At 37.2% G+C, this 27,147-nt stretch overlaps 1 long non-coding RNA gene across 1 annotated transcript; it reads right to left on the bottom strand.

Moving 5' to 3' along the window:
• On the bottom strand, positions 1 to 26,242 carry LOC127958278 (uncharacterized). The gene is made up of 3 exons (XR_008154004.1): positions 25,724 to 26,242; positions 14,035 to 14,232; positions 1 to 750 (listed from the first exon to the last, which is right to left on the bottom strand). It is a non-coding gene; the product is annotated as an uncharacterized LOC127958278 (long non-coding RNA).
• Positions 26,243 to 27,147: the final 905 nt, after the last annotated feature.

Genomic DNA, 27,147 nt, shown 5'->3' with positions numbered 1-27,147 from the left:
CCTGCTGTGTTTCGACACAGCGCCACCTAGTGGTCAGGAGATATGAAAAATGCATATTTTGGCTTATAACTACTGAATGGTTTGGCCAAAAATCACACAACTGGTCTCTTTAGATTCAGTGAGTCATGTCGAGTCGAATGATATCCAATTTTCCTGTGTCGGCCATTTTAGGCGTCGGCCATTTTGAATTATGTTTCAAAATGCTGTATTTTTTGAACGCAGCATCGTATCGTTTCGCAAATAATTACAAAAATATTCGGCTCCATGCCCTGAAGATACTCAAAAAGTTTGGTGGCAGCGCCACCTTGTGGCCAATAGTTATAATGAAATATCACATAAACGCTAATAACTTTTGAATAAATTAGACTATTAAAATTAAAATGGCCTCCCTATATTCTGTGGGTAAAGCCGAGAGCATTGATACCAATTATGCGAATATTGGCCATACTTCCTGTCCGCCATTTTGATTAATGTTGAAAACCTACTTTTTCGAACTCCTCCTAGACCGTTAGTCCGATTTTCACCAAATTTGACGTGTATCATCTTCAGACCAGGCTGGCAAAAAGTTATGGATTTCGTGTCGATATATGAAACGGTTCTCATTAAGCGCATCAACGAATTTGTTGGAAGGGTGCCAAAATGCATTTGAGGCTGTATCTCTGCAACGCTTTGACATATTTACACCAAACTTTGTACGTGTCATCGCTACCTCACACTGACCATGCCACATAAATTTGGTAACAGCGCCACCTATTGGTCAAGAATAATAAACCATTCATTACCCATGAATAATTACACTTATAAAAATGCTAATAACTTTTTAATGCATTAGCCTATTGCAACGAAACTGGTCTCAAAATATTCCCTGGTTTATGCCGAAAACATAGATACCAAATATGCCAGATTAAGCTGAACTTCCGGTCCGCCATTTTGGTTTATGTTGAAAACCTACTTTTTGAACTCCTCATCAGCCGTTAGTCCAATTTTCACCAAAATTTAATCAGATGATCTTCAGACTGTGCTGACAAAAAGTTATGAATTTTGTGTCGATAGACAAAACCGTTTTTGCATACCACAGCGACGAACTTGAGGCACAATGACAAAATGACACTTGAGGCTGTATCTCTGCAATGCTTTGGCATATTGACATCAAACTTTGTTTGTGTCATTGAAAAGTCACACAGAGTACACCAAATTGACTTGATAACAGCACCACCTATTGGTCAATTTTGATAAGCCAGTAAATCATGCTACTAGAGGTTGTATTTATGAATTTTTTAGCCATTTCAATTACAATAATCCTAAAATTGCTGTTATTGCTCATTAATGCATTTGGTGTGATGCTCCATGCCATGCTTAGCTCCTACATTTGCCGTTGGAGTGCTTGGCCCCGTAATTGCTGCTTGCAGCTATATTTATTATTCTTCTTCTTCCACCCCAAGTCTATGGTAGCCCATAGAACCGATTGCGGGAAAGTTGTATAATTTGGCACACTAATAGAGGACTGTCTGAACATTAACCGTAGCAAATTTGAAGTCTCTAACTCAAACTCTCTAGCGCCACCAATTGTCTAAACTTTCAAAAACTTGATGCTAATAACTCTTGAACCGTAAGCCACAAAATGAAAATTCTTTTTTCCTGTGATTCCTTGGCTCATGCCGAGTCGAATGGACACCGAAATTCAAAAATCGCAAGGCTTAGTTTTTTCGCTATCGTCAATTGTTCGTAAAACCTACTTTTTTGAACTCGTCCTAGGCCGTTGCACCGATTGTCACGAAAATTTAATCAGATAATCTTCAGACCATGCTGGCAAAAAGTTATGGAATTCAAGTTGATTTCTCAAACCGTTTCCGAATAGCTCATGAACGAATTCTTCGAAAAGCACGCAAACGTGAACGTGAGGCTATATCTCCGCAACGGTTTGGCCTATTGAGACCAATCTTGGTGGGTCTTATAACAACCATTCCCTGGGACTACCTGCAGTGTTTCGGCGCTGTGCCCCCTAGTGGTCAGGAGATATGAAAAATGCATGTTTTTGCTCATAACTTCTGAACGGTTTTGCCAAAAATCACAAAAGTGGTGTCTTTAGATTCAGTGCATCATTCCGAGTCGAATGATACCGAATTTTCCCAATTCGGCCATTTTGGGCGTCGGCCATTTTGAATTTAGTTGTAAATTGCTGTATCTTAAGAATGAAGTTCCGTATCGTTTCGCAAATAATTACAAAAATGTCCGGCTCCATGCCCTGAATGTACACAAAAAATTTGGGGGCAGCGCCACCTTGTGGTCAATAGTTATAACGATTTTTCGAAAAATGCTAATAACTTTTGCATACATTAGCCTATTGTAAAAAAACTGATGTTGATAGATTCCTTGGGTCATGCCGAGAACAACGATATCCCATTTGTCAATTTTGGCAAAATTTCCTGTCCGCCATTTTGATTCATGTTGAAAACCTACTTTTTCGAACTCCTCCTAGACCGTTGCTCAGATTTTCACCAAATTTGATTTGGATCATCTTCAGACCATGCTGGCAAAAAGTTATGGAACTTGTGTCGATACACGTAACCGTTTTCAATTAGCGTACCAACGAATTTGCTGGAAAGATGTCAAACTGCATCTGAGGCTGTATCTCTGCAAAGGTTGGAGATATTTACACAAAACTTAATATGTGACATTGTCACATCACATTGACCACGCCACATCATTTTGGTCACAGCGCCACCTATTGGTCAAGAGTAATAAACCAATCAATAACCGCTAATTATTACATTTCCAATAATGCTAATAACTTTTGATTGCATTAGCCTATTATCATGAAACATGTCTCAAAATGTTCCTTGGGACATGCCGACAACATACATACCAATTATGTCATATTATGCAAAACTTCCTGTCCGCCATTTTGATTCATGTTGAAAACCTTTTTTTTTAAACTCATCCTCAACCGTTTGTCTGATTTTCACCAAAATTGAATCAGATCATCTTCAGACCGTGCTGACAAAAAGTTATGGATTTCGTGTCAATAGACGAAACCGTTTTTGTACAGCGCTGCTTCAGATGTCAGGCATCTTCACAAAATGAGTCTGAGGCTATATCTCTGCAAAGCTTTGTTGTAATTAAGCCAAACTTGTGTGTGCCATTGTCTAACATGGAGAATAGGCTCACATACACTCACACACAGAAATGAAATGGTTCAACTATTATATGAATAATCAATAAGCATGATTACACACACACACACACACACAGAGAGAGAAGTACATGCCCACACATTTTGTTGTATGTAGATATTTGAAATAAATTATAGGTGACACACAACTCACAGAAAGACTTCTTTTCTTACATTTCTATGTCAGGTTTCATTGCATTCATATTCTGACATAATAGTAAACATTTGATATACATGTATGAATAAATTGTTGAACTTTCACTCAATGTGATCTTAAATGCTTGAACAGTAATATTAAATAATAGTAATATATATTTTTCTAGATGAATCAATCATCGAGACAATGAACTGTAATGTTTTAGTCTTTAGTGAGCCCATTAGTGGTCTTCCAGTGACATCTAGTGGTCGTAAATGCAATTTATCATACAACACTGTCTCTTTAACCTTTATAACTGTTATATGTTGTCTTAATTTCATTCCAAAGAAGCATACGCAATTTATGTATAATTTCACAGTCTAGATAATAGTACTGCACTGATTTTAAATAACCTAGATATGGCGGACAGTAAAAGAATAGAACAGAATTACAGTCACACACAAACATGAAATGTTTAAACTAGTATATTAATACTCAATAAGCATGCTTAAACCCACACACAGATGCACACATTTTGTTATATATATAGATAATTAAAATAAATGATGGGTGATAAAACCTATTGCAAGTCTTCTGTTTTTATGGGCTTCTATGTCATTTTTCAGGTTTCATTGCAATCATAATCTGGCATAATTATAAACATTAGATATATCTGTATGAATAAATTGGTAAACTTTGACTCAATGTGATCTGAAATGCTTGAACAGTAATATTAAATAATAGTAATATACATTTTTTCCAGATGAATCCCTCAACAAGCCCATAAACTGTAATGTTTTAGTCTTTAGTGAGCTCATTAGTGGTCTTCTGGTGACATCTAGTGGTTATAATTGCAATTTTTTATTCAACACTGGGTTTTGAAGCTTTATAAATATTACAGTGTTCTTTTTTACCTAATCTCTGTAAAATTTTGCATGATTGTTTAGAAAAAATACAGATCTAATGCATGTGTGATTATATTACCCCTTTTTTTTTGCAGTTTAATGCCATTCACAACAGAAATCTTTTGTTTTTTAGGCCATTTTAACTGTTATAGCACCAGCTATTTTCTGATCTTAATGAAACTTTGCATGCTTGGTGGGTCATCTTTCACATGTTATAACCAAGTTTCATAAAGTTTAGAGTTTTTGTTTCAGTTTTATAGGCTTTAGGTTACATGTGGCCACGGCCCTTTCCTAAATGACCTCTTATAACTAACCAAAGGACAAAATGCAACATATTTTTGAAAATTATTGATCTAGAGAGTCCAGAGAATATTATTGCAGTGGTTTGATCAAGACTGAACAAAAAACCAGGTGACCCAAAACATTCAAATTCGTGGACCAATTTTACAAAAAAGGCTATAACTCGGGAACAAAATGAGATATCTTCACCAAACTCAGAACTCATATGCATGAACAAAAACTTTAGTCAAATTATTATTTTTTTTCCATATCTGCCACTTGGTGGCGCTACAGGATGAAAAAAAATCAAATGGCTATAACTAAGCAACCGTTGATCCAATCAACTTGAAAATTGATATGGCCCAATGTGGCACAAGTGCTCTATGAGGAATTTCACTTATCTTAAAAAACATGGCCGCCATTGGCCAAACAACTTTAAGCACCTATTTGACAAGGTTAATGGAAGTCGATCGGAACGAAACTTGGTGGGCATGTTCGACTCATTGCCCTAAAGGTCTGTAAGTATTTTGAAAGAAATTGCCCACAACATTGTCACCTCCCACAGAACACAACAAAGCGATTTGATTACAGCGCCACCTATTTTCCAAAAATGATAATGCATCATTTTACTGGAGTTTTACTGGCTGTTTCAATTACACTCTTCCAATAATTGCTTTTCTTACTCGTTGCATTTGGTCTGATGCTCCATGCCATGCTTAGCTCCTCGCTGTGGAACTTTTATTAACGATTTTCAGCCATTTCAATTACAATCATGCAATTATTAATTTCATTATTCATTGTTGCATTTGGTCTGATGCTACATATGCTTAGCTCCTGATGTTGCCGCTGGAATGCTTGGCCCCGTGATTGCTGCTTGCAGCTATATTTATTATTATTATTCTTATTCTTCCACCCCAAGTCTATGGTAGCCCATAGAACCGATTGCGGGAAAGTTGTATAATTTGGCACACTAATAGAGGACTGTCTGAACATTAACCGTAGCAAATTTGAAGTCTCTAACTCAAACTCTCTAGCGCCACCAATTGTCTAAACTTTCAAAAACTTGATGCTAATAACTCTTGAACCGTAAGCCACAAAATGAAAATTCTTTTTTCCTGTGATTCCTTGGCTCATGCCGAGTCGAATGGACACCGAAATTCAAAAATCGCAAGGCTTAGTTTTTTCGCTATCGTCAATTGTTCGTAAAACCTACTTTTTCGAACTCGTCCTAGGCCGTTGCACCGATTGTCACGAAAATTGAATCAGATAATCTTCAGACCATGCTGGCAAAAAGTTATGGAATTCAAGTTGATTTCTCAAACCGTTTCCGAATAGCTCATGAACGAATTCTTCGAAAAGCACGCAAACGTGAACGTGAGGCTATATCTCCGCAACGGTTTGGCCTATTGAGACCAATCTTGGTGGGTCTTATAACAACCATTCCCTGGGACTACCTGCAGTGTTTCGGCGCTGTGCCCCCTAGTGGTCAGGAGATATGAAAAATGCATGTTTTTGCTCATAACTTCTGAACGGTTTTGCCAAAAATCACAAAAGTGGTGTCTTTAGATTCAGTGCATCATTTCGAGTCGAATGATACCGAATTTTCCCAATTCGGCCATTTTGGGCGTCGGCCATTTTGGATTTAGTTGTAAATTGCTGTATCTTAAGAATGAAGTTCCGTATCGTTTCGCAAATAATTACAAAAATGTCCGGCTCCATGCCCTGAATGTACACAAAAAAATTGGGGGCAGCGCCACCTTGTGGTGAATAGTTATAACGATTTTTTCGAAAAATGCTAATAACTTTTGCATACATTAGCCTATTGTAACAAAGCTGATGTTGATAGATTCCTTGGGTCATGCCGAGAACACCGATACCCCATTTGTCAATTTTGGCAAAATTTCCTGTCCGCCATTTTGATTCATGTTGAAAACCTACTTTTTCGAACTCCTCCTAGACCGTTGCTCAGATTTTCACCAAATTTGATTTGGATCATCTTCAGACCATGCTGGCAAAAAGTTATGGAATTTGTGTCAATACACGTAACCGTTTTCAATTAGCGTACCAACGAATTTGCTGGAAAGATGCCAAACTGCATCTGAGGCTGTATCTCTGCAAAGGTTGGAGATATTTACACAAAACTTAATATGTGACATTGTCACATCACATTGACCACGCCACATCATTTTGGTCACAGCGCCACCTATTGGTCAAGAGTAATAAACCAATCAATAACCGCTAATTATTACATTTCCAATAATGCTAATAACTTTTGATTGCATTAGCCTATTATCATGAAACATGTCTCAAAATGTTCCTTGGGACATGCCGACAACATACATACCAATTATGTCATATTAAGCAAAACTTCCTGTCCGCCATTTTGATTCATGTTGAAAACCTTTTTTTTTAAACTCATCCTCAACCGTTTGTCTGATTTTCACCAAAATTGAATCAGATCATCTTCAGACCGTGCTGACAAAAAGTTATGGATTTCGTGTCAATAGACGAAACCGTTTTTGTACAGCGCTGCTTCAGATGTCAGGCATCTTCACAAAATGAGTCTGAGGCTCTATCTCTGCATATACACACACACACACACACACAGAGAGAGAGAAGTACATGCCCACACATTTTGTTGTATGTAGATATTTGAAATAAATTATAGGTGACACACAACTCACAGAAAGACTTCTTTTCTTACATTTCTATGTCAGGTTTCATTGCATTCATATTCTGACATAATAGTAAACATTTGATATACATGTATGAATAAATTGTTGAACTTTCACTCAATGTGATCTTAAATGCTTGAACAGTAATATTAAATAATAGTAATATATATTTTTCTAGATTAATCAATCATCGAGACAATGAACTGTAATGTTTTAGTCTTTAGTGAGCCCATTAGTGGTCTTCCAGTGACATCTAGTGGTCGTAAATGCAATTTATCATACAACACTGTCTCTTTAACCTTTATAACTGTTATATGTTGTCTTAATTTCATTCCAAAGAAGCATACGCAATTTATGTATAATTTCACAGTCTAGATAATAGTACTGTACTGATTTTAAATAACCTAGATATGGCTGACAGTAAAAGAATAGAACAGAATTACAGACACACACAAACATGAAATGTTTAAACTACTATATTAATACTCAATAAGCATGCTTAAACCCACACACAGATGCACACATTTTGTTATATATATAGATAATTAAAATAAATGATGGGTGATAAAACCTATTGCAAGTCTTCTTTTTTTATGGGCTTCTATGTCATTTTTCAGGTTTCATTGCAATCATAATCTGGCATAATTATAAACATTAGATATATCTGTATGAATAAATTGGTAAACTTTGACTCAATGTGATCTGAAATGCTTGAACAGTAATATTAAATTATAGTAATATAAATTTTTTCTAGATGAATCCCTCAACAAGCCCATAAACTGTAATGTTTTAGTCTTTAGTGAGCTCATTAGTGGTCTTCCGGTGACATCTAGTGGTTATAATTGCAATTTCTTATTTAACACTGGGTTTTGAAGCTTTATAAATATTACAGTGTTCTTTTTTACCTAATCTCTGTTAAATTTTGCATGATTGTTTAGAAAAAATACAGATCTAATGCATGTGTGATTATATTACCCCTTTTTTGTGCAGTTTAATGCCATTCACAACAGAAATCTTTTGTTTTTTAGGCCTGTTTAACTGTTATAGCACCAGCTATTTTTGATCTTAATGAAACTTTGCATGCTTGGTGGGTCATCTTTCACATGTTATAACCAAGTTTCATAAAGTTTTGAGTTTTTGTTTCAGTTTTATAGGCTTTAGGTTACATGTGGCCACGGCCCTTTCCTAAATGACCTCTTATAGCTAACCAAAGGACAAAATGCAACATATTTTTGAAAGTTATTGATCTAGAGAGTCCAGAGAATATTATTGCAGTGGTTTGATCAAGACTGAACAAAAAACCAGGTGACCCAAAACATTCAAATTCGTGGACCAATTTTACGAAAAAGGCTATAACTCGGGAACAAAATGAGATATCTTCACCAAACTCAGAACTCATATGCATGAACAAAAACTTTAGTCAAATTATTATTTTTTTTCCATATCTGCCACTTGGTGGCGCTACAGGATGAAAGAAAATCAAATGGCTATAACTAAGCAACCGTCGATCCAATCAACTTGAAAATTGATATGGCCCAATGTGGCACAAGTGCTCAATGAGGAATTTCACTTATCTTAAAAAACATGGCCGCCATTGGCCAAACAACTTTAAGCACCTATTTGACAAGGTTAATGGAAGTCGATCGGAACGAAACTCGGTGGGCATGTTCGACTCATTGCCCTAAAGGTCTGTAAGTATTTTGAAAGAAATTGCCCACAACATTGTCACCTCCCACAGAACACAACAAAGCGATTTGATTACAGCGCCACCTATTTTCCAAAAATGATAATGCATCATTTTACTGGAGTTTTACTGGCTGTTTCAATTACACTCTTCCAATAATTGCTTTTCTTACTCGTTGCATTTGGTCTGATGCTCCATGCCATGCTTAGCTCCTCGCTGTGGAACTTTTATTAACGATTTTCAGCCATTTCAGTTACAATCATGCAATTATTAATTTCATTATTCATTATTGCATTTGGTCTGATGCTACATATGCTTAGCTCCTGATGTTGCCGCTGGAATGCTTGGCCCCGTGATTGCTGCTTGCAGCTATATTTAGGGGCCAAGCACCGAAGGTGCGTAGGCACCTATTGTTTTCGTTGGCGTTATTATTATTAGGGGCCAAGCACCGAAGGTGCGAAGGCACCTATTGTGTTCGTTGGCGTTATTATTATTATTATTATTATTCTTCTTCTTCCACCCCAAGTCTATGGTAGCCCATTGAACCGATTGCGGGAAAGTTGTATAATTTGGCACACTAATAGAGGACTGTCTGAACATTAACCGTAGCAAATTTGAAGTCTCTAACTCAAACTCTCTAGCGCCACCAATTGTCTAAACTTTCAAAAACTTGATGCTAATAACTCTTGAACCGTAAGCCACAAAATGAAAATTCTTTTTTCCTGTGATTCCTTGGCTCATGCCGAGTCGAATGGACACCGAAATTCAAAAATCGCAAGGCTTAGTTTTTTCGCTATCGTCAATTGTTCGTAAAACCTACTTTTCCGAACTCGTCCTAGGCCGTTGCACCGATTGTCACGAAAATTGAATCAGATAATCTTCAGACGATGCTGGCAAAAAGTTATGGAATTCAAGTTGATTTCTCAAACGGTTTCCGAATAGCTCATGAACGAATTCTTCGAAAAGCACGCAAACGTGAACGTGAGGCTATATCTCCGCAACGGTTTGGCCTATTGAGACCAATCTTGGTGGGTCTTATAACAACCATTCCCTGGGACTACCTGCAGTGTTTCGGCGCTGTGCCCCCTAGTGGTCAGGAGATATGAAAAATGCATGTTTTTGCTCATAACTTCTGAACGGTTTTGCCAAAAATCACAAAAGTGGTGTCTTTAGATTCAGTGCATCATTCCGAGTCGAATGATACCGAATTTTCCCAATTCGGCCATTTTGGGCGTCGGCCATTTTGGATTTAGTTGTAAATTGCTGTATCTTAAGAATGAAGTTCCGAATCGTTTCGCAAATAATTACAAAAATGTCCGGCTCCATGCCCTGAATGTACACAAAAAAATTGGGGGCAGCGCCACCTTGTGGTCAATAGTTATAACGATTTTTTCGAAAAATGCTAATAACTTTTGCATACATTAGCCTATTGTAACAAAGCTGATGTTGATAGATTCCTTGGGTCATGCCGAGAACACCGATACCCCATTTGTCAATTTTGGCAAAATTTCCTGTCCGCCATTTTGATTCATGTTGAAAACCTACTTTTTCGAACTCCTCCTAGACCGTTGCTCAGATTTTCACCAAATTTGATTTGGATCATCTTCAGACCATGCTGGCAAAAAGTTATGGAATTTGTGTCGATACACGTAACCGTTTTCAATTAGCGTACCAACGAATTTGCTGGAAAGATGTCAAACTGCATCTGAGGCTGTATCTCTGCAAAGGTTGGAGATATTTACACAAAACTTAATATGTGACATTGTCACATCACATTGACCACGCCACATCATTTTGGTCACAGCGCCACCTATTGGTCAAGAGTAATAAACCAATCAATAACCGCTAATTATTACATTTCCAATAATGCTAATAACTTTTGATTGCATTAGCCTATTATCATGAAACATGTCTCAAAATGTTCCTTGGGACATGCCGACAACATGCATACCAATTATGTCATATTAAGCAAAACTTCCTGTCCGCCATTTTGATTCATGTTGAAAACCTTTTTTTTTAAACTCATCCTCAACCGTTTGTCCGATTTTCACCAAAATTGAATCAGATCATCTTCAGACCGTGCTGACAAAAAGTTATGGATTTCGTGTCAATAGACGAAACCGTTTTTGTACAGCGCTGCTTCAGATGTCAGGCATCTTCACAAAATGAGTCTGAGGCTATATCTCTGCAAAGCCCATTAGTGGTCTTCCAGTGACATCTAGTGGTCGTAAATGCAATTTATCATACAAGACTGTCTCTCTAACCTTTATAACTGTTATATGTTGTCTTAATTTCATTCCAAAGAAGCATATGCAATTTATGTATAATTTCACAGTCTAGATAATAGTACTGCACTGATTTTAAATAACCTAGATATGGCTGACAGTAAAAGAATAGAACAGAATTACAGACACACACAAACATGAAATGTTTAAACTAGTATATTAATACTCAATAAGCATGCTTAAACCCACACACAGATGCACACATTTAGTTATATATATAGATAATTAAAATAAATGATGGGTGATAAAACCTATTGCAAGTCTTCTGTTTTTATGGGCTTCTATGTCATTTTTCAGGTTTCATTGCAATCATAATCTGGCATAATTATAAACATTAGATATATCTGTATGAATAAATTGGTAAACTTTGACTCAATGTGATCTGAAATGCTTGAACAGTAATATTAAATAATAGTGATATACATTTTTTCTAGATGAATCCCTCAACAAGCCCATAAACTGTAATGTTTTAGTCTTTAGTGAGCTCATTAGTGGTCTTCCGGTGACATCTAGTGGTTATAATTGCAATTTTTTATTCAACACTGGGTTTTGAAGCTTTATAAATATTACAGTGTTCTTTTTTACCTAATCTCTGTTAAATTTTGCATGATTGTTTAGAAAAAATACAGATCTAATGCATGTGTGATTATATTACCCCTTTTTTTTTTTTTGCAGTTTAATGCCATTCACAACAGAAATCTTTTGTTTTTCAGGCCTGTTTAAATGTTATCTAACCAAAGGACAAAATACAACATATTTTTTCAAAGTTATTGATCTAGAGAGTCCTGAGAATATTACTGCAGTGGTTTGATCAAGACTGAACAAAAAACCAGGTGACCCAAAACATTCAAATTCGTGGACCAATTTTATGAAAAAGGCTATAACTCGGGAACAAAATGAGATATCTTCACCAAACTCAGAACTCATATGCATGAACAAAAACTTTAGACAAATTATATTTTTTTCCATATCTGCCACTTGGTGGCGCTACAGGATGAAAAAAAAAACTAAAATGGCTATTACTAAGCAACCGCTGATCCAATCAACTTGAAAATTGGTATGGCCCAATGTGGCATAAGTGTCTATGAGGAATTTCACTTATCTTAAAAAACATGGCCGCCATTGGCCAAACAACTTTAAGCACCTATTTGACAAGGTTAATGGAAGTCGATCGGAATGAAACTCGGTGGGCATGTTCGACTCATTGCCCTAAAGGTCTGTAAGTATTTTGAAAGAAATTGACCACAACATTGTCACCTCCCACAGAACACAACAAAGCGATTTGATTACAGCGCCACCTATTTTCCAAAAATGATAATGCATCATTTTACTGGAGTTTTACTGGCTGTTTCAATTACACTCTTCCAATAATTGCTTTTCTTACTCGTTGCATTTGGTCTGATGCTCCATGCCATGCTTAGCTCCTCGCTGTGGAACTTTTATTAACGATTTTCAGCCATTTCAATTACAATCATGCAATTATTAATTTCATTATTCATTGTTGCATTTGGTCTGATGCTACATATGCTTAGCTCCTGATGTTGCCGCTGGAATGCTTGGCCCCGTGATTGCTGCTTGCAGCTATATTTATTCTTCTTCTTCTTCCGCCGCAAGTCTATGGCAGCCCATAGAACCGTTTGCGGGAAAGTTGTATAATTTGGCACACTGATAGAGGACAGTCCCATCATTAACTATAGCAAATTTGAAGCCTCTAACTCCTACTCTCTAGCGCCACCACTTGTCCAAACTTTCAATGTTTGTATGCTAATAACTTTTGAACCGTAAGCCAGAAAATGGAAATTCTTTTTTCCTCTGAATCCTTGGCTCAGGCCAAGTCGAATGAACCCTAAAATTCAAAAATCGCAAGGTTTAGTTTTTTCGCTATTTTCAATTATTCGAAAAACCTACTTTTTCGAACTCGTCCTAGACGGTTAGTCCGATTGCCACGAAAATTGGCTCAGATCATCTTCAGACCATGCTGGCAAAAAGTTATGGAATTCAAGTTGATTCGTCCAACTGTTGTCGAATGACACGTAAACAAATTTGACGAAAAGCACGCAAACATGCACGTGAGGCTATATCCCGGCAACGGTTTGTCATATTGAGACCAAACTTGGCGTGTGTTATAACAAGCATGAACTGAGACTACCTTCTGTGTTTCGACACAGCGCCACCTAGTGGTCAGGAGATATGAAAAATGCATATTTTGGCTTATAACTACTGAATGGTTTGGCCAAAAATCACACAACTGGTCTCTTTAGATTCAGTGAGTCATGTCGAGTCGAATGATATCCAATTTTCCTGTGTCGGCCATTTTAGGCGTCGGCCATTTTGAATTATGTTTCAAAATGCTGTATTTTTTGAACGCAGCATCGTATCGTTTCGCAAATAATTACAAAAATATTCGGCTCCATGCCCTGAAGGTACTCAAAAAGTTTGGTGGCAGCGCCACCTTGTGGCCAATAGTTATAATGAAATATCACATAAACGCTAATAACTTTTGAATAAATTAGTCTATTAAAATTAAAATGGTCTCGCTATATTCTGTGGGTCATGCCGAGAGTATTGATACCAATAATGTGAAAATTGGCCTTACTTCCTGTCCGCCATTTTGCTTAATGTTGAAAACCTACTTTTTCGAACTCCTCCTAGACCGTTAGCCCAATTTTCACCAAATTTGACGTGAATCATCTTCAGACCATGCTGGCAAAAAGTTATGGATTTTGTGTCGATATACGTAACGGTTCTCATTTAGCGCATCAACGAATTTGCTGGAAGGGTGCCAAAATGCATTTGAGGCTGTATCTCTGCAACACTTTGACATATTTGCACCAAACTTTGTATGTGTCATCGCCACCTCACACTGACCATGCCACATAAATTTGGTAACAGCGCCACCTATTGGTCAAGAGTAATAAACCATTCATTAACCATGAGTAATTACACTTTTTAAAATGCTAATAACTTTTTAGTCCATTAGCCTATTGCAACGAAACTGGGCTCAAAATATTCCCTGGCTTATGCCGATAACATAGATACCAAATATGCCAGTGTTTACTGAAGTTCCGGTCCACCATTTTGATTTATGTGGAAAACCTACTTTTTCGAACTCCTCATGAACCGTATGTCCAATTTTCACCAAATTCGAATCAGATGATCTTCAGACTATGTTGACACAAAGTTATGGATTTTGTGTCGATAGACAAAACCGTTTTCGCATACCAAAGCGACGAAGTTGAAACACAATGACAAAATGACACTTGAGGCTGCATCTCTGGAATGCTGTGGCATATTAACACCAAACTTTGTGTGTGTCATTGAAAAGTCAAACAGAGTACACCAAATTGATTTCATAACAGTGCCACCTATTGGTCAAACTTTATAAGCCAAGTAATCATGCTACTAGAGGTGGTATTATGATTTTTTTTTTGCCATTTCAATTACAATAATTCCAAAATTACTGTTATTGCTCATTAATGTATTTGGTGTGATGCTTCATGCCATTCTTAGCTCCTACATTTGCCGTTGGAGTGCTTGGCCCCGTAATTGCTGCTTGCAGCTATATTTAGGGGCCAAGCACCGAAGGTGCGAAGGCACCTATTGTGTTCGTTGGCGTTATTATTATTATTATTATTCTTCTTCTTCCACCCCAAGTCTATGGTAGCCCATAGAACCGATTGCGGGAAAGTTGTATAATTTGGCACACTAATAGAGGACTGTCTGAACATTAACCGTAGCAAATTTGAAGTCTCTAACTCAAACTCTCTAGCGCCACCAATTGTCTAAACTTTCAAAAACTTGATGCTAATAACTCTTGAACCGTAAGCCACAAAATGAAAATTCTTTTTTCCTGTGATTCCTTGGCTCATGCCGAGTCGAATGGACACCGAAATTCAAAAATCGCAAGGCTTAGTTTTTTCGCTATCGTCAATTGTTCGTAAAACCTACTTTTTCGAACTCGTCCTAGGCCGTTTCACCGATTGTCACGAAAATTGAATCAGATAATCTTCAGACCATGCTGGCAAAAAGTTATGGAATTCAAGTTGATTTCTCAAACCGTTTCCGAATAGCTCATGAACGAATTCTTCGAAAAGCACGCAAACGTGAACGTGAGGCTATATCTCCGCAACGGTTTGGCCTATTGAGACCAATCTTGGTGGGTCTTATAACAACCATTCCCTGGGACTACCTGCAGTGTTTCGGCGCTGTGCCCCCTAGTGGTCAGGAGATATGAAAAATGCATGTTTTTGCTCATAACTTCTGAACGGTTTTGCCAAAAATCACAAAAGTGGTGTCTTTAGATTCAGTGCATCATTCCGAGTCGAATGATACAGAATTTTCCCAATTCGGCCATTTTGGGCGTCGGCCATTTTGGATTTAGTTGTAAATTGCTGTATCTTAAGAATGAAGTTCCGTATCGTTTCGCAAATAATTACAAAAATGTCCGGCTCCATGCCCTGAATGTACACAAAAAAATTGGGGGCAGCGCCACCTTGTGGTCAATAGTTATAACGATTTTTTCGAAAAATGCTAATAACTTTTGCATACATTAGCCTATTGTAACAAAGCTGATGTTGATAGATTCCTTGGGTCATGCCGAGAACACCGATACCCCATTTGTCAATTTTGGCAAAATTTCCTGTCCGCCATTTTGATTCATGTTGAAAACCTACTTTTTCGAACTCCTCCTAGACCGTTGCTCAGATTTTCACCAAATTTGATTTGGATCATCTTCAGACCATGCTGGCAAAAAGTTATGGAATTTGTGTCGATACACGTAACCGTTTTCAATTAGCGTACCAACGAATTTGCTGGAAAGATGCCAAACTGCATCTGAGGCTGTATCTCTGCAAAGGTTGGAGATATTTACACAAAACTTAATATGTGACATTGTCACATCACATTGACCACGCCACATCATTTTGGTCACAGCGCCACCTATTGGTCAAGAGTAATAAACCAATCAATAACCGCTAATTATTACATTTCCAATAATGCTAATAACTTTTAATTGCATTAGCCTATTATCATGAAACATGTCTCAAAATGTTCCTTGGGACATGCCGACAACATGCATACCAATTATGTCATATTAAGCAAAACTTCCTGTCCGCCATTTTGATTCATGTTGAAAACCTTTTTTTTTAAACTCATCCTCAACCGTTTGTCCGATTTTCACCAAAATTGAATCAGATCATCTTCAGACCGTGCTGACAAAAAGTTATGGATTTCGTATCAATAAACGAAACCGTTTTTGTACAGCGCTGCTTCAGATGTCAGGCATCTTCACAAAATGAGTCTGAGGCTATATCTCTGCAAAGCCCATTAGTGGTCTTCCAGTGACATCTAGTGGTCGTAAATGCAATTTATCATACAAGACTGTCTCTTTAACCTTTATAACTGTTATATGTTGTCTTAATTTCATTCCAAAGAAGCATACGCAATTTATGTATAATTTCACAGTCTAGATAATAGTACTGCACTGATTTTAAATAACCTAGATATGGCTGACAGTAAAAGAATAGAACAGAATTACAGACACACACAAACATGAAATGTTTAAACTAGTATATTAATACTCAATAAGCATGCTTAAACCCACACACAGATGCACACATTTTGTTATATATATAGATAATTAAAATAAATGATGGGTGATAAAACCTATTGCAAGTCTTCTGTTTTTATGGGCTTCTATGTCTTTTTCCAGGTTTCATTGCAATCATAATCTGGCATAATTATAAACATTAGATATATCTGTATGAATAAATTGGTAAACTTTGACTCAATGTGATCTGAAATGCTTGAACAGTAATATTAAATAATAGTAATATACATTTTTTCTAGATGAATCCCTCAACAAGCCCATAAACTGTAATGTTTTAGTCTTTAGTGAGCTCATTAGTGGTCTTCCGGTGACATCTAGTGGTTATAATTGCAATTTTTTATTCAACACTGGGTTTTGAAGCTTTATAAATATTACAGTGTTCTTTTTTACCTAATCTCTGTTAAATTTTGCATGATTGTTTAGAAAAAATACAGATCTAATGCATGTGTGATTATATTACCCCTTTTTTTGCAGTTTAATGCTATTCACAACAGAAATCTTTTGTTTTTTAGGCCATTTTAACTGTTATAGCAACAGCTATTTTCTGATCTTAATGAAACTTTGCATGCTTGGTGGGTCATCTTTCACATGTTATAACCAAGTTTCATAAAGTTTTGAGTTTTTGTTTCAGTTTTATAGGCTTTAGGTTACATGTGGCCACGGCCCTTTCCTAAATGACCTCTTATAGCTAACCAAAGGACAAAATGCAACATATTTTTGAAAATTATTGATCTAGAGAGTCCAGAGAATATTATTGCAGTGGTTTGATCAAGACTGAACAAAAAACCAGGTGACCCAAAACATTCAAATTCGTGGACCAATTTTACGAAAAAGGCTATAACTCGGGAACAAAATGAGATATCTTCACCAAACTCAGAACTCATATGCATGAACAAAAACTTTAGTCAAATTATTATTTTTTTTCCATATCTGCCACTTGGTGGCGCTACAGGATGAAAAAAAATCAAATGGCTATAACTAAGCAACCGTTGATCCAATCAACTTGAAAATTGATATGGCCCAATGTGGCACAAGTGCTCTATGAGGAATTTCACTTATCTTAAAAAACATGGCCGCCATTGGCCAAACAACTTTAAGCACCTATTTGACAAGGTTAATGGAAGTCGATCGGAACGAAACTCGGTGGGCATGTTCGACTCATTGCCCTAAAGGTCTGTAAGTATTTTGAAAGAAATTGCCCACAACATTGTCACCTCCCACATAGCACAACAAAGCGATTTGATTACAGCGCCACCTATTTTCCAAAAATGATAATGCATCATTTTACTGGAGTTTTACTGGCTGTTTCAATTACACTCTTCCAATAATTGCTTTTCTTACTCGTTGCATTTGGTCTGATGCTCCATGCCATGCTTAGCTCCTCGCTGTGGAACTTTTATTAACGATTTTCAGCCATTTCAATTACAATCATGCAATTATTAATTTCATTATTCATTGTTGCATTTGGTCTGCTTAGCTCCTGATGTTGCCGCTGGAATGCTTGGCCCCGTGATTGCTGCTTGCAGCTATATTTATTATTCTTCTTCTTCCACCCCAAGTCTATGGTAGCCCATAGAACCGATTGCGGGAAAGTTGTATAATTTGGCACACTAATAGAGGACTGTCTGAACATTAACCGTAGCAAATTTGAAGTCTCTAACTCAAACTCTCTAGCGCCACCAATTGTCTAAACTTTCAAAAACTTGATGCTAATAACTCTTGAACCGTAAGCCACAAAATGAAAATTCTTTTTTCTTGTGATTCCTTGGCTCATGCCGAGTCGAATGGACACCGAAATTCAAAAATCGCAAGGTTTAGTTTTTTCGCTATCGTCAATTGTTCGTAAAACCTACTTTTTCGAACTCGTCCTAGGCCGTTGCACCGATTGTCACGAAAATTGAATCAGATAATCTTCAGACCATGATGGCAAAAAGTTATGGAATTCAAGTTGATTTCTCAAACCGTTTCCGAATAGCTCATGAACGAATTTTTTGAAAAGCACGCAAACGTGAACGTGAGGCTATATCTCCGCAACGGTTTGGCCTATTGAGACCAATCTTGGTGGGTCTTATAACAACCATTCCCTGGGACTACCTGCAGTGTTTCGGCGCTGTGCCCCCTAGTGGTCAGGAGATATGAAAAATGCATGTTTTTGCTCATAACTTCTGAACGGTTTTGCCAAAAATCACAAAAGTGGTGTCTTTAGATTCAGTGCATCATTCCGAGTCGAATGATACCGAATTTTCCCAATTCGGCCATTTTGGGCGTCGGCCATTTTGAATTTAGTTGTAAATTGCTGTATCTTAAGAATGAAGTTCCGTATCGTTTCACAAAGAATTACAAAAATGTCCGGCTCCATGCCCTGAATGTACACAAAAAAATTGGGGGCAGCGCCACCTTGTGGTCAATAGTTATAACGATTTTTTGAAAAATGCTAATAACTTTTGCATACATTAGCCTATTGTAACAAAACTGATGTTGTCAGATTCCTTGGGTCATGCCGAGAACACCGATACCCCATTTGTCAATTTTGGCAAAATTTCCTGTCCGCCATTTTGATTCATGTTGAAAACCTACTTTTTCGAACTCCTCCTAGACCGTTGCTCAGATTTTCACCAAATTTGATTTGGATCATCTTCAGACCATGCTGGCAAAAAGTTATGGAATTTGTGTCGATACACGTAACCGTTTTCAATTAGCGTACCAACGAATTTGCTGGAAAGATGCCAAACTGCATCTGAGGCTGTATCTCTGCAAAGGTTGGAGATATTTACACAAAACTTAATATGTGACATTGTCACATCACATTGACCACGCCACATCATTTTGGTCACAGCGCCACCTATTGTTCAAGAGTAATAAACCAATCAATAACCGCTAATTATTACATTTCCAATAATGCTAATAACTTTTGATTGCATTAGCCTATTATCATGAAACATGTCTCAAAATGTTCCTTGGGACATGCCGACAACATACATACCAATTATGTCATATTAAGCAAAACTTCCTGTCCGCCATTTTGATTCATGTTGAAAACCTTTTTTTTTAAACTCATCCTCAACCGTTTGTCTGATTTTCACCAAAATTGAATCAGATCATCTTCAGACCGTGCTGACAAAAAGTTATGGATTTCGTGTCAATAGACGAAACCGTTTTTGTACAGCGCTGCTTCAGATGTCAGGCATCTTCACAAAATGAGTCTGAGGCTATATCTCTGCAAAGCTTTGTTGTAATTAAGCCAAACTTGTGTGTGCCATTGTCTAACATGGAGAATAGGCTCACAGACACTCACACACAGAAATGAAATGGTTCAACTATTATATGAATAATCAATAAGCATGATTACACACACACACACACACAGAGAAGTACATGCCCACACATTTTGTTGTATGTAGATATTTGAAATAGATTATAGGTGACACACAACTCACAGAAAGACTTCTTTTCTTACATTTCTATGTCAGGTTTCATTGCATTCATATTCTGACATAATAGTAAACATTTGATATACATGTATGAATAAATTGTTGAACTTTCACTCAATGTGATCTTAAATGCTTGAACAGTAATATTAAATAATAGTAATATATATTTTTCTAGATGAATCAATCATCGAGACAATGAGCTGTAATGTTTTAGTCTTTAGTGAGCCCATTAGTGGTCTTCCAGTGACATCTAGTGGTCGTAAATGCAATTTATCATACAACACTGTCTCTTTAACCTTTATAACTGTTATATGTTGTCTTAATTTCATTCCAAAGAAGCATACGCAATTTATGTATAATTTCACAGTCTAGATAATAGTACTGCACTGATTTTAAATAACCTAGATATGGCTGACAGTAAAAGAATAGAACAGAATTACAGACACACACAAACATGAAATGTTTAAACTAGTATATTAATACTCAATAAGCATGCTTAAGCCCACACACAGATGCACACATTTTGTTATATATATAGATAATTAAAATAAATGATGGGTGATAAAACCTATTGCAAGTCTTCTGTTTTTATGGGCTTCTATGTCATTTTTCAGGTTTCATTGCAATCATAATCTGGCATAATTATAAACATTAGATATATCTGTATGAATAAATTGGTAAACTTTGACTCAATGTGATCTGAAATGCTTGAACAGTAATATTAAATAATAGTAATATACATTTTTTCTAGATGAATCCCTCAACAAGCCCATACACTGTAATGTTTTAGTCTTTAGTGAGCTCATTAGTGGTCTTCCGGTGACATCTAGTGGTTATAATTGCATTTTTTTATTCAACACTGGGTTTTGAAGCTTTATAAATATTACAGTGTTCTTTTTTACCTAATCTCTGTTAAATTTTGCATGATTGTTTAGAAAAAATACAGATCTAATGCATGTGTGATTATATTACCCCTTTTTTTTGCAGTTTAATGCCATTCACAACAGAAATCTTTTGTTTTTTAGGCCATTTTAACTGTTATAGCACCAGCTATTTTCTGATCTTAATGAAACTTTGCATGCTTGGTGGGTCATCTTTCACATGTTATAACCAAGTTTCATAAAGTTTTGAGTTTTTGTTTCAGTTTTATAGGCTTTAGGTTACATGTGGCCACGGCCCTTTCCTAAATGACCTCTTATAGCTAACCAAAGGACAAAATGCAACATATTTTTGAAAATTATTGATCTAGAGAGTCCAGAGAATATTATTGCAGTGGTTTGATCAAGACTGAAGAAAAAACCAGGTGACCCAAAACATTCAAATTCGTGGACCAATTTTACGAAAAAGGCTATAACTCGGGAACAAAATGAGATATCTTCACCAAACTCAGAACTCATATGCATGAACAAAAACTTTAGTCAAATTATTATTTTTTTCCATATCTGCCACTTGGTGGCGCTACAGGATGAAAAAAAATCAAATGGCTATAACTAAGCAACCGTTGATCCAATCAACTTGAAAATTGATATGGCCCAATGTGGCACAAGTGCTCTATGAGGAATTTCACTTATCTTAAAAAACATGGCCGCCATTGGCCAAACAACTTTAAGCACCTATTTGACAAGGTTAATGGAAGTCGATCGGAACGAAACTCGGTGGGCATGTTCGACTCATTGCCCTAAAGGTCTGTAAGTATTTTGAAAGAAATTGCCCACAACATTGTCACCTCCCACAGAACACAACAAAGCGATTTGATTACAGCGCCACCTATTTTCCAAAAATGATAATGCATCATTTTACTGGAGTTTTACTGGCTGTTTCAATTACACTCTTCCAATAATTGCTTTTCTTACTCGTTGCATTTGGTCTGATGCTCCATGCCATGCTTAGCTCCTCGCTGTGGAACTTTTATTAACGATTTTCAGCCATTTCAATTACAATCATGCAATTATTAATTTCATTATTCATTGTTGCATTTGGTCTGATGCTACATATGCTTAGCTCCTGATGTTGCCGCTGGAATGCTTGGCCCCGTGATTGCTGCTTGCAGCTATATTTATTATTCTTCTTCTTCCGCCGCAAGTCTATGGCAGCCCATAGAACCGATTGCGGGAAAGTTGTATAATTTGGCACACTGATAGAGGACAGTCCCAACATTAACTATAGCAAATTTGAAGTCTCTATCTCCTACTCTCTAGCGCCACCACTTGTCCAAACTTTTAATGTTTGTATGCTAATAACTTTTGAACCGTAAGCCAGAAAATGGAAATTCTTTTTTCCTCTGAATCCTTGGCTCATGCCAAGTCGAATGAACCCCAAAATTCAAAAATCGCAAGGTTTAGTTTTTTCGCTATTTTCAATTATTCGAAAAACCTACTTTTTCGAACTCGTCCTAGACGGTTAGTCCGATTGCCACGAAAATTGGCTCAGATCATCTTCAGACCATGCTGGCAAAAAGTTATGGAATTCAAGTTGATTCGTCCAACTGTTGTCAAATGACATGTAAACAAATTTGACGAAAAGCACGCAAACATGCACGTGAGGCTATATCCCGGCAACGGTTTGTCATATTGAGACCAAACTTGGCGTGTGTTATAACAAGCATGAACTGAGACTACCTGCAGTGTTTCGACACAGCGCCACCTAGTGGTCAGGAGATATGAAAAATGCATATTTTGGCTTATAACTACTGAATGGTTTGGCCAAAAATCACACAACTGGTCTCTTTAGATTCAGTGAGTCATGTCGAGTCAAATGATATCCAATTTTCCTGTGTCGGCCATTTTAGGCGTCGGCCATTTTGAATTATGATTTAAAATGCTGTATTTTTTGAACGCAGCATCGTATCGTTTCGCAAATAATTACAAAAATATTCGGCTCCATGCCCTGAAGGTACTCAAAAAGTTTGGTGGCAGCGCCACCTTGTGGCCAATAGTTATAATGAAATATCACATAAATGCTAATAACTTTTGAATAAATTAGTCTATTAAAATTAAAATTGTCTCGCTATATTCTGTGGGTCATGCCGAGAGCATTGATACCAATTATGTGAAAATTGGCCATACTTCCTGTCCGCCATTTTGCTTAATGTTGAAAACCTACTTTTTCGAACTCCTCCTAGACCGTTAGTCCAATTTTCACCAAATTTGACGTGAATCATCTTCAGACCATGCTGGCAAAAAGTTATGGATTTCGTGTCGATATACGAAACAGTTCTCATTTAGCGCATCAACGAATTTGCTGGAAGGGTGCCAAAATGCATTTTAGGCTGTATCTCTGCAACGCTTTGACATATTTGCACCAAATTTTGTATGTGTCATCGCCACCTCACACTGACCATGCCACAGAAATTTGGTGACAGCGCCACCTATTGGTCAAGAGTAATAAACCATTCATTAACCATGAATAATTACACTTCTAAAAATGCTAATAACTTTTTATTGCATTAGTCCATTCGAATGGAACTGGGCTCAAAATATTCCCTGGTTTATGCCGATAACATAGATACCAAATATACCATAGTAAGCTGAACTTCCGGTCCGCCATTTTGATTTATGTTGAAAACCTACTTTGTCGAACTCCTCATCAACCGTAGGTCCGATTTTCACCAAATTCGAATCAAATGATCTTCAGACTATGCTGACTCAAAGTTATGGCTTTTGAGTCGATAGACAAAACCGTTTTCGCATACCACATCGACGAATTTGAGGCACAATGAGAAAATGACACTTGAGGCTGTATCCCTGGAATGCTTTGGCATATTGACACCAAACTTTGTGTGTGTCATTGAAAAGTCACACAGAGTACACCAAATTGATTTTATAACAGTGCCACCTATTGGTCAAGCTTGATAAGCCAAGTAATCATGCTACTAGAGGTGGTATTATGATTTTTTTTTGCCATTTCAATTACAATAATTCCAAAATTGCTGTTATTGCTCATTAATGAATTTGGTGTGATGCTTCATGCGATGCTTAGCTCCTACATTTGCCGTTGGAGTGCTTGGCCCCGTAATTGCTGCTTGCAGCTATATTTCTTCTTCTTCTTCTTCTTCTTCCGCCGCAAGTCTATGGCAGCCCATAGAACCGATTGCGGCAAAGTTGTATAATTTGGCACACTGATAGAGGACAGTCCCAACATTAACTATAGCAAATTTGAAGTCTCTATCTCCTACTCTCTAGCGCCACCACTTGTCCAAACTTTCAATGTTTGTATGCTAATAACTTTTGAACCGTAAGCCAGAAAATGGAAATTCTTTTTTCCTCCGAATCCTTGGCTCATGCCAAGTCGAATGAACCCCAAAATTCAAAAATCTCAAGGTTTAGTTTTTTCGCTATTTTCAATTATTCGAAAAACCTACTTTTTCGAACTCGTCCTAGACGGTTAGTCCGATTGCCACGGAAATTGGCTCAGATCATCTTCAGACCATGCTGGCAAAAAGTTATGGAATTCAAGTTGATTCGTCCAACTGTTGTCGAATGACACGTAAACAAATTTGACGAAAAGCACGCAAACATGCAGGTGAGGCTATATCCCGGCAACGGTTTGTCATATTGAGACCAAACTTGGCGTGTGTTATAACAAGCATGAACTGAGACTACCTGCAGTGTTTCGACACAGCGCCACCTAGTGGTCAGGAGATATGAAAAATGCATATTTTGGCTTATAACTTCTGAATGGTTTGGCCAAAAATCACACAACTGGTCTCTTTAGATTCAGTGAGTCATGTCGAGTCAAATGATATCCAATTTTCCTGTGTCGGCCATTTTAGGCGTCGGCCATTTTGAATTATGATTTAAAATGCTGTATTTTTTGAACGCAGCATCGTATCGTTTTGCAAATAATTACAAAAATATTCGGCTCCATGCCCTGAAGGTACTCAAAAAGTTTGGTGGCAGCGCCACCTTGTGGCCAATAGTTATAATGAAATATCACATAAATGCTAATAACTTTTGAATAAATTAGTCTATTAAAATTAAAATGGTCTCGCTATATTCTGTGGGTCATGCCGAGAGTATTGATACCAATAATGTGAAAATTGGCTTTACTTCCTGTCCGCCATTTTGCTTAATGTTGAAAACCTACTTTTTCGAACTCCTCCTAGACCGTTAGTCCGATTTTCACCAAATTTGACGTGAATCATCGTCAGACCATGCTGGCAAAAAGTTATGGATTTCGTGTCGATATACGAAACGGTTGTCATTTAACGAATCAACGAATTTGCTGGAGAGGTGCCAAAATGCATTTGAGGCTGTATCTCTGCAACGCTTTGACATATTTGCACCAAACTTTGTATGTGTCATCACCACCTCAGACTGACAATGCCACATAAATTTGGTAACAGCGCCACCTATTGGTCAAGAGTAATAAACCATTCATTAACAATGAATATTTACACTTTTAAAAATGCTAATAACTTTTTAGTCCATTAGCCTATTGCAACGAAACTGGGCTCAAAATATTCCCTGGCTAATGCCGATAACATAGATACCAAATATGCCAGTGTTTACTGAAGTTCCGGTCCACCATTTTGATTTATGTGGAAAACCTACTTTTTCAAACTCCTCATGAACCGTAGGTCCAATTTTCACCAAATTCGAATCAGATGATCTTCAGACTATGTTGACACAAAGTTATGGATTTTGTGTCGATAGACAAAACCGTTTTCGCATACCAAAGCGACGAAGTTGAAACACAATGACAAAATGACACTTGAGGCTGCATCTCTGGAATGCTGTGGCATATTAACACCAAACTTTGTGTGTGTCATTGAAAAGTCAAACAGAGTACACCAAATTGATTTCATAACAGTGCCACCTATTGGTCAAACTTTATAAGCCAAGTAATCATGCTACTAGAGGTGGTATTATGATTTTTTTTTTGCCATTTCAATTACAATAATTCCAAAATTACTGTTATTGCTCATTAATGTATTTGGTGTGATGCTTCATGCCATGCTTAGCTCCTACATTTGCCGTTGGAGTGCTTGGCCCCGTAATTGCTGCTTGCAGCTATATTTATTATTATTATTCTTCCGACTGGGAGTCTATGTCAGCCCATAGAACCGAATGCGGGAAAGTTGTAATGGTTTGACATTCTGATAGAGGACAGTGCCAACATTAAGTACACCAATTTTGGTGTGTCTAAGTCAATCCCTCTAGCGCCACCAACTGTCCAAAATTTCACTTTAATTTTGTTAATAACTTATTAACCCTAAGGCCAATCAACGAAATTCTTTTTTCCTCTAATTTCTGAGCTCATGCCGATTCGATTGCACCCCTACAAAGTCATTTTCCTTCATAGAAATATGGCCGCCATTTTGAATTTTTTAAAAACCTACTTTTTCGAACTCGTCCTAGACGGTTTGTCCGATTCACACGAAAATGGAACCATATCATCCTCAGGCAGTGTTGGCCAAAAGTTATGCAAATCAAATTGATTCGTCAAACCGTTTTCGATAAACGCTCTAACAAATTTTATGTAGTGCTTACAAAAACAGTCGTAAGGCTGTATCTCGGCTACGACTTATCCTATTCAGACCAAACTTGGTACATGTCATAAAAAGCATGACCTGAGGCAACAAGCTGTGTTTGGGCGCAGCACCACCTACTGGTCTGGATATATGAAAAACTGCTACTTATGTTAATAACTTCTGAACAGTTTGTCCAAAAATCATAACATTGGTCTTGTTAGATTCAGGGCAACATGCCGAGTCAACTGATATCCAATTTTACCATCTCGGCCATTTTGACTGTCGGCCATTTTGAATTTTGTGCTAAAATGCTGTATTTTAACAACGCATCAAAGGATTGTTACGAAACTTGGTATGGGTCATCAGCACAATGTCCTGAAGGAGCGTGAGAAGTTTCGAAACAGCGCCACCTAGTGGTGATCTTCTTTATTTAAACGCTTATAACTTTGGGTGTGGTCGACTTATTTTCACGAGACTCATCAAATTAGTCTCCTGAAACC

This window comes from Carassius gibelio, chromosome B5, assembly GCF_023724105.1.
Source record: "Carassius gibelio isolate Cgi1373 ecotype wild population from Czech Republic chromosome B5, carGib1.2-hapl.c, whole genome shotgun sequence".
NCBI lineage: Eukaryota > Metazoa > Chordata > Actinopteri > Cypriniformes > Cyprinidae > Carassius > Carassius gibelio.
Note: the sequence above shows the minus strand (reverse complement) of the source record. Positions and strands in the feature narration are given on the sequence as shown.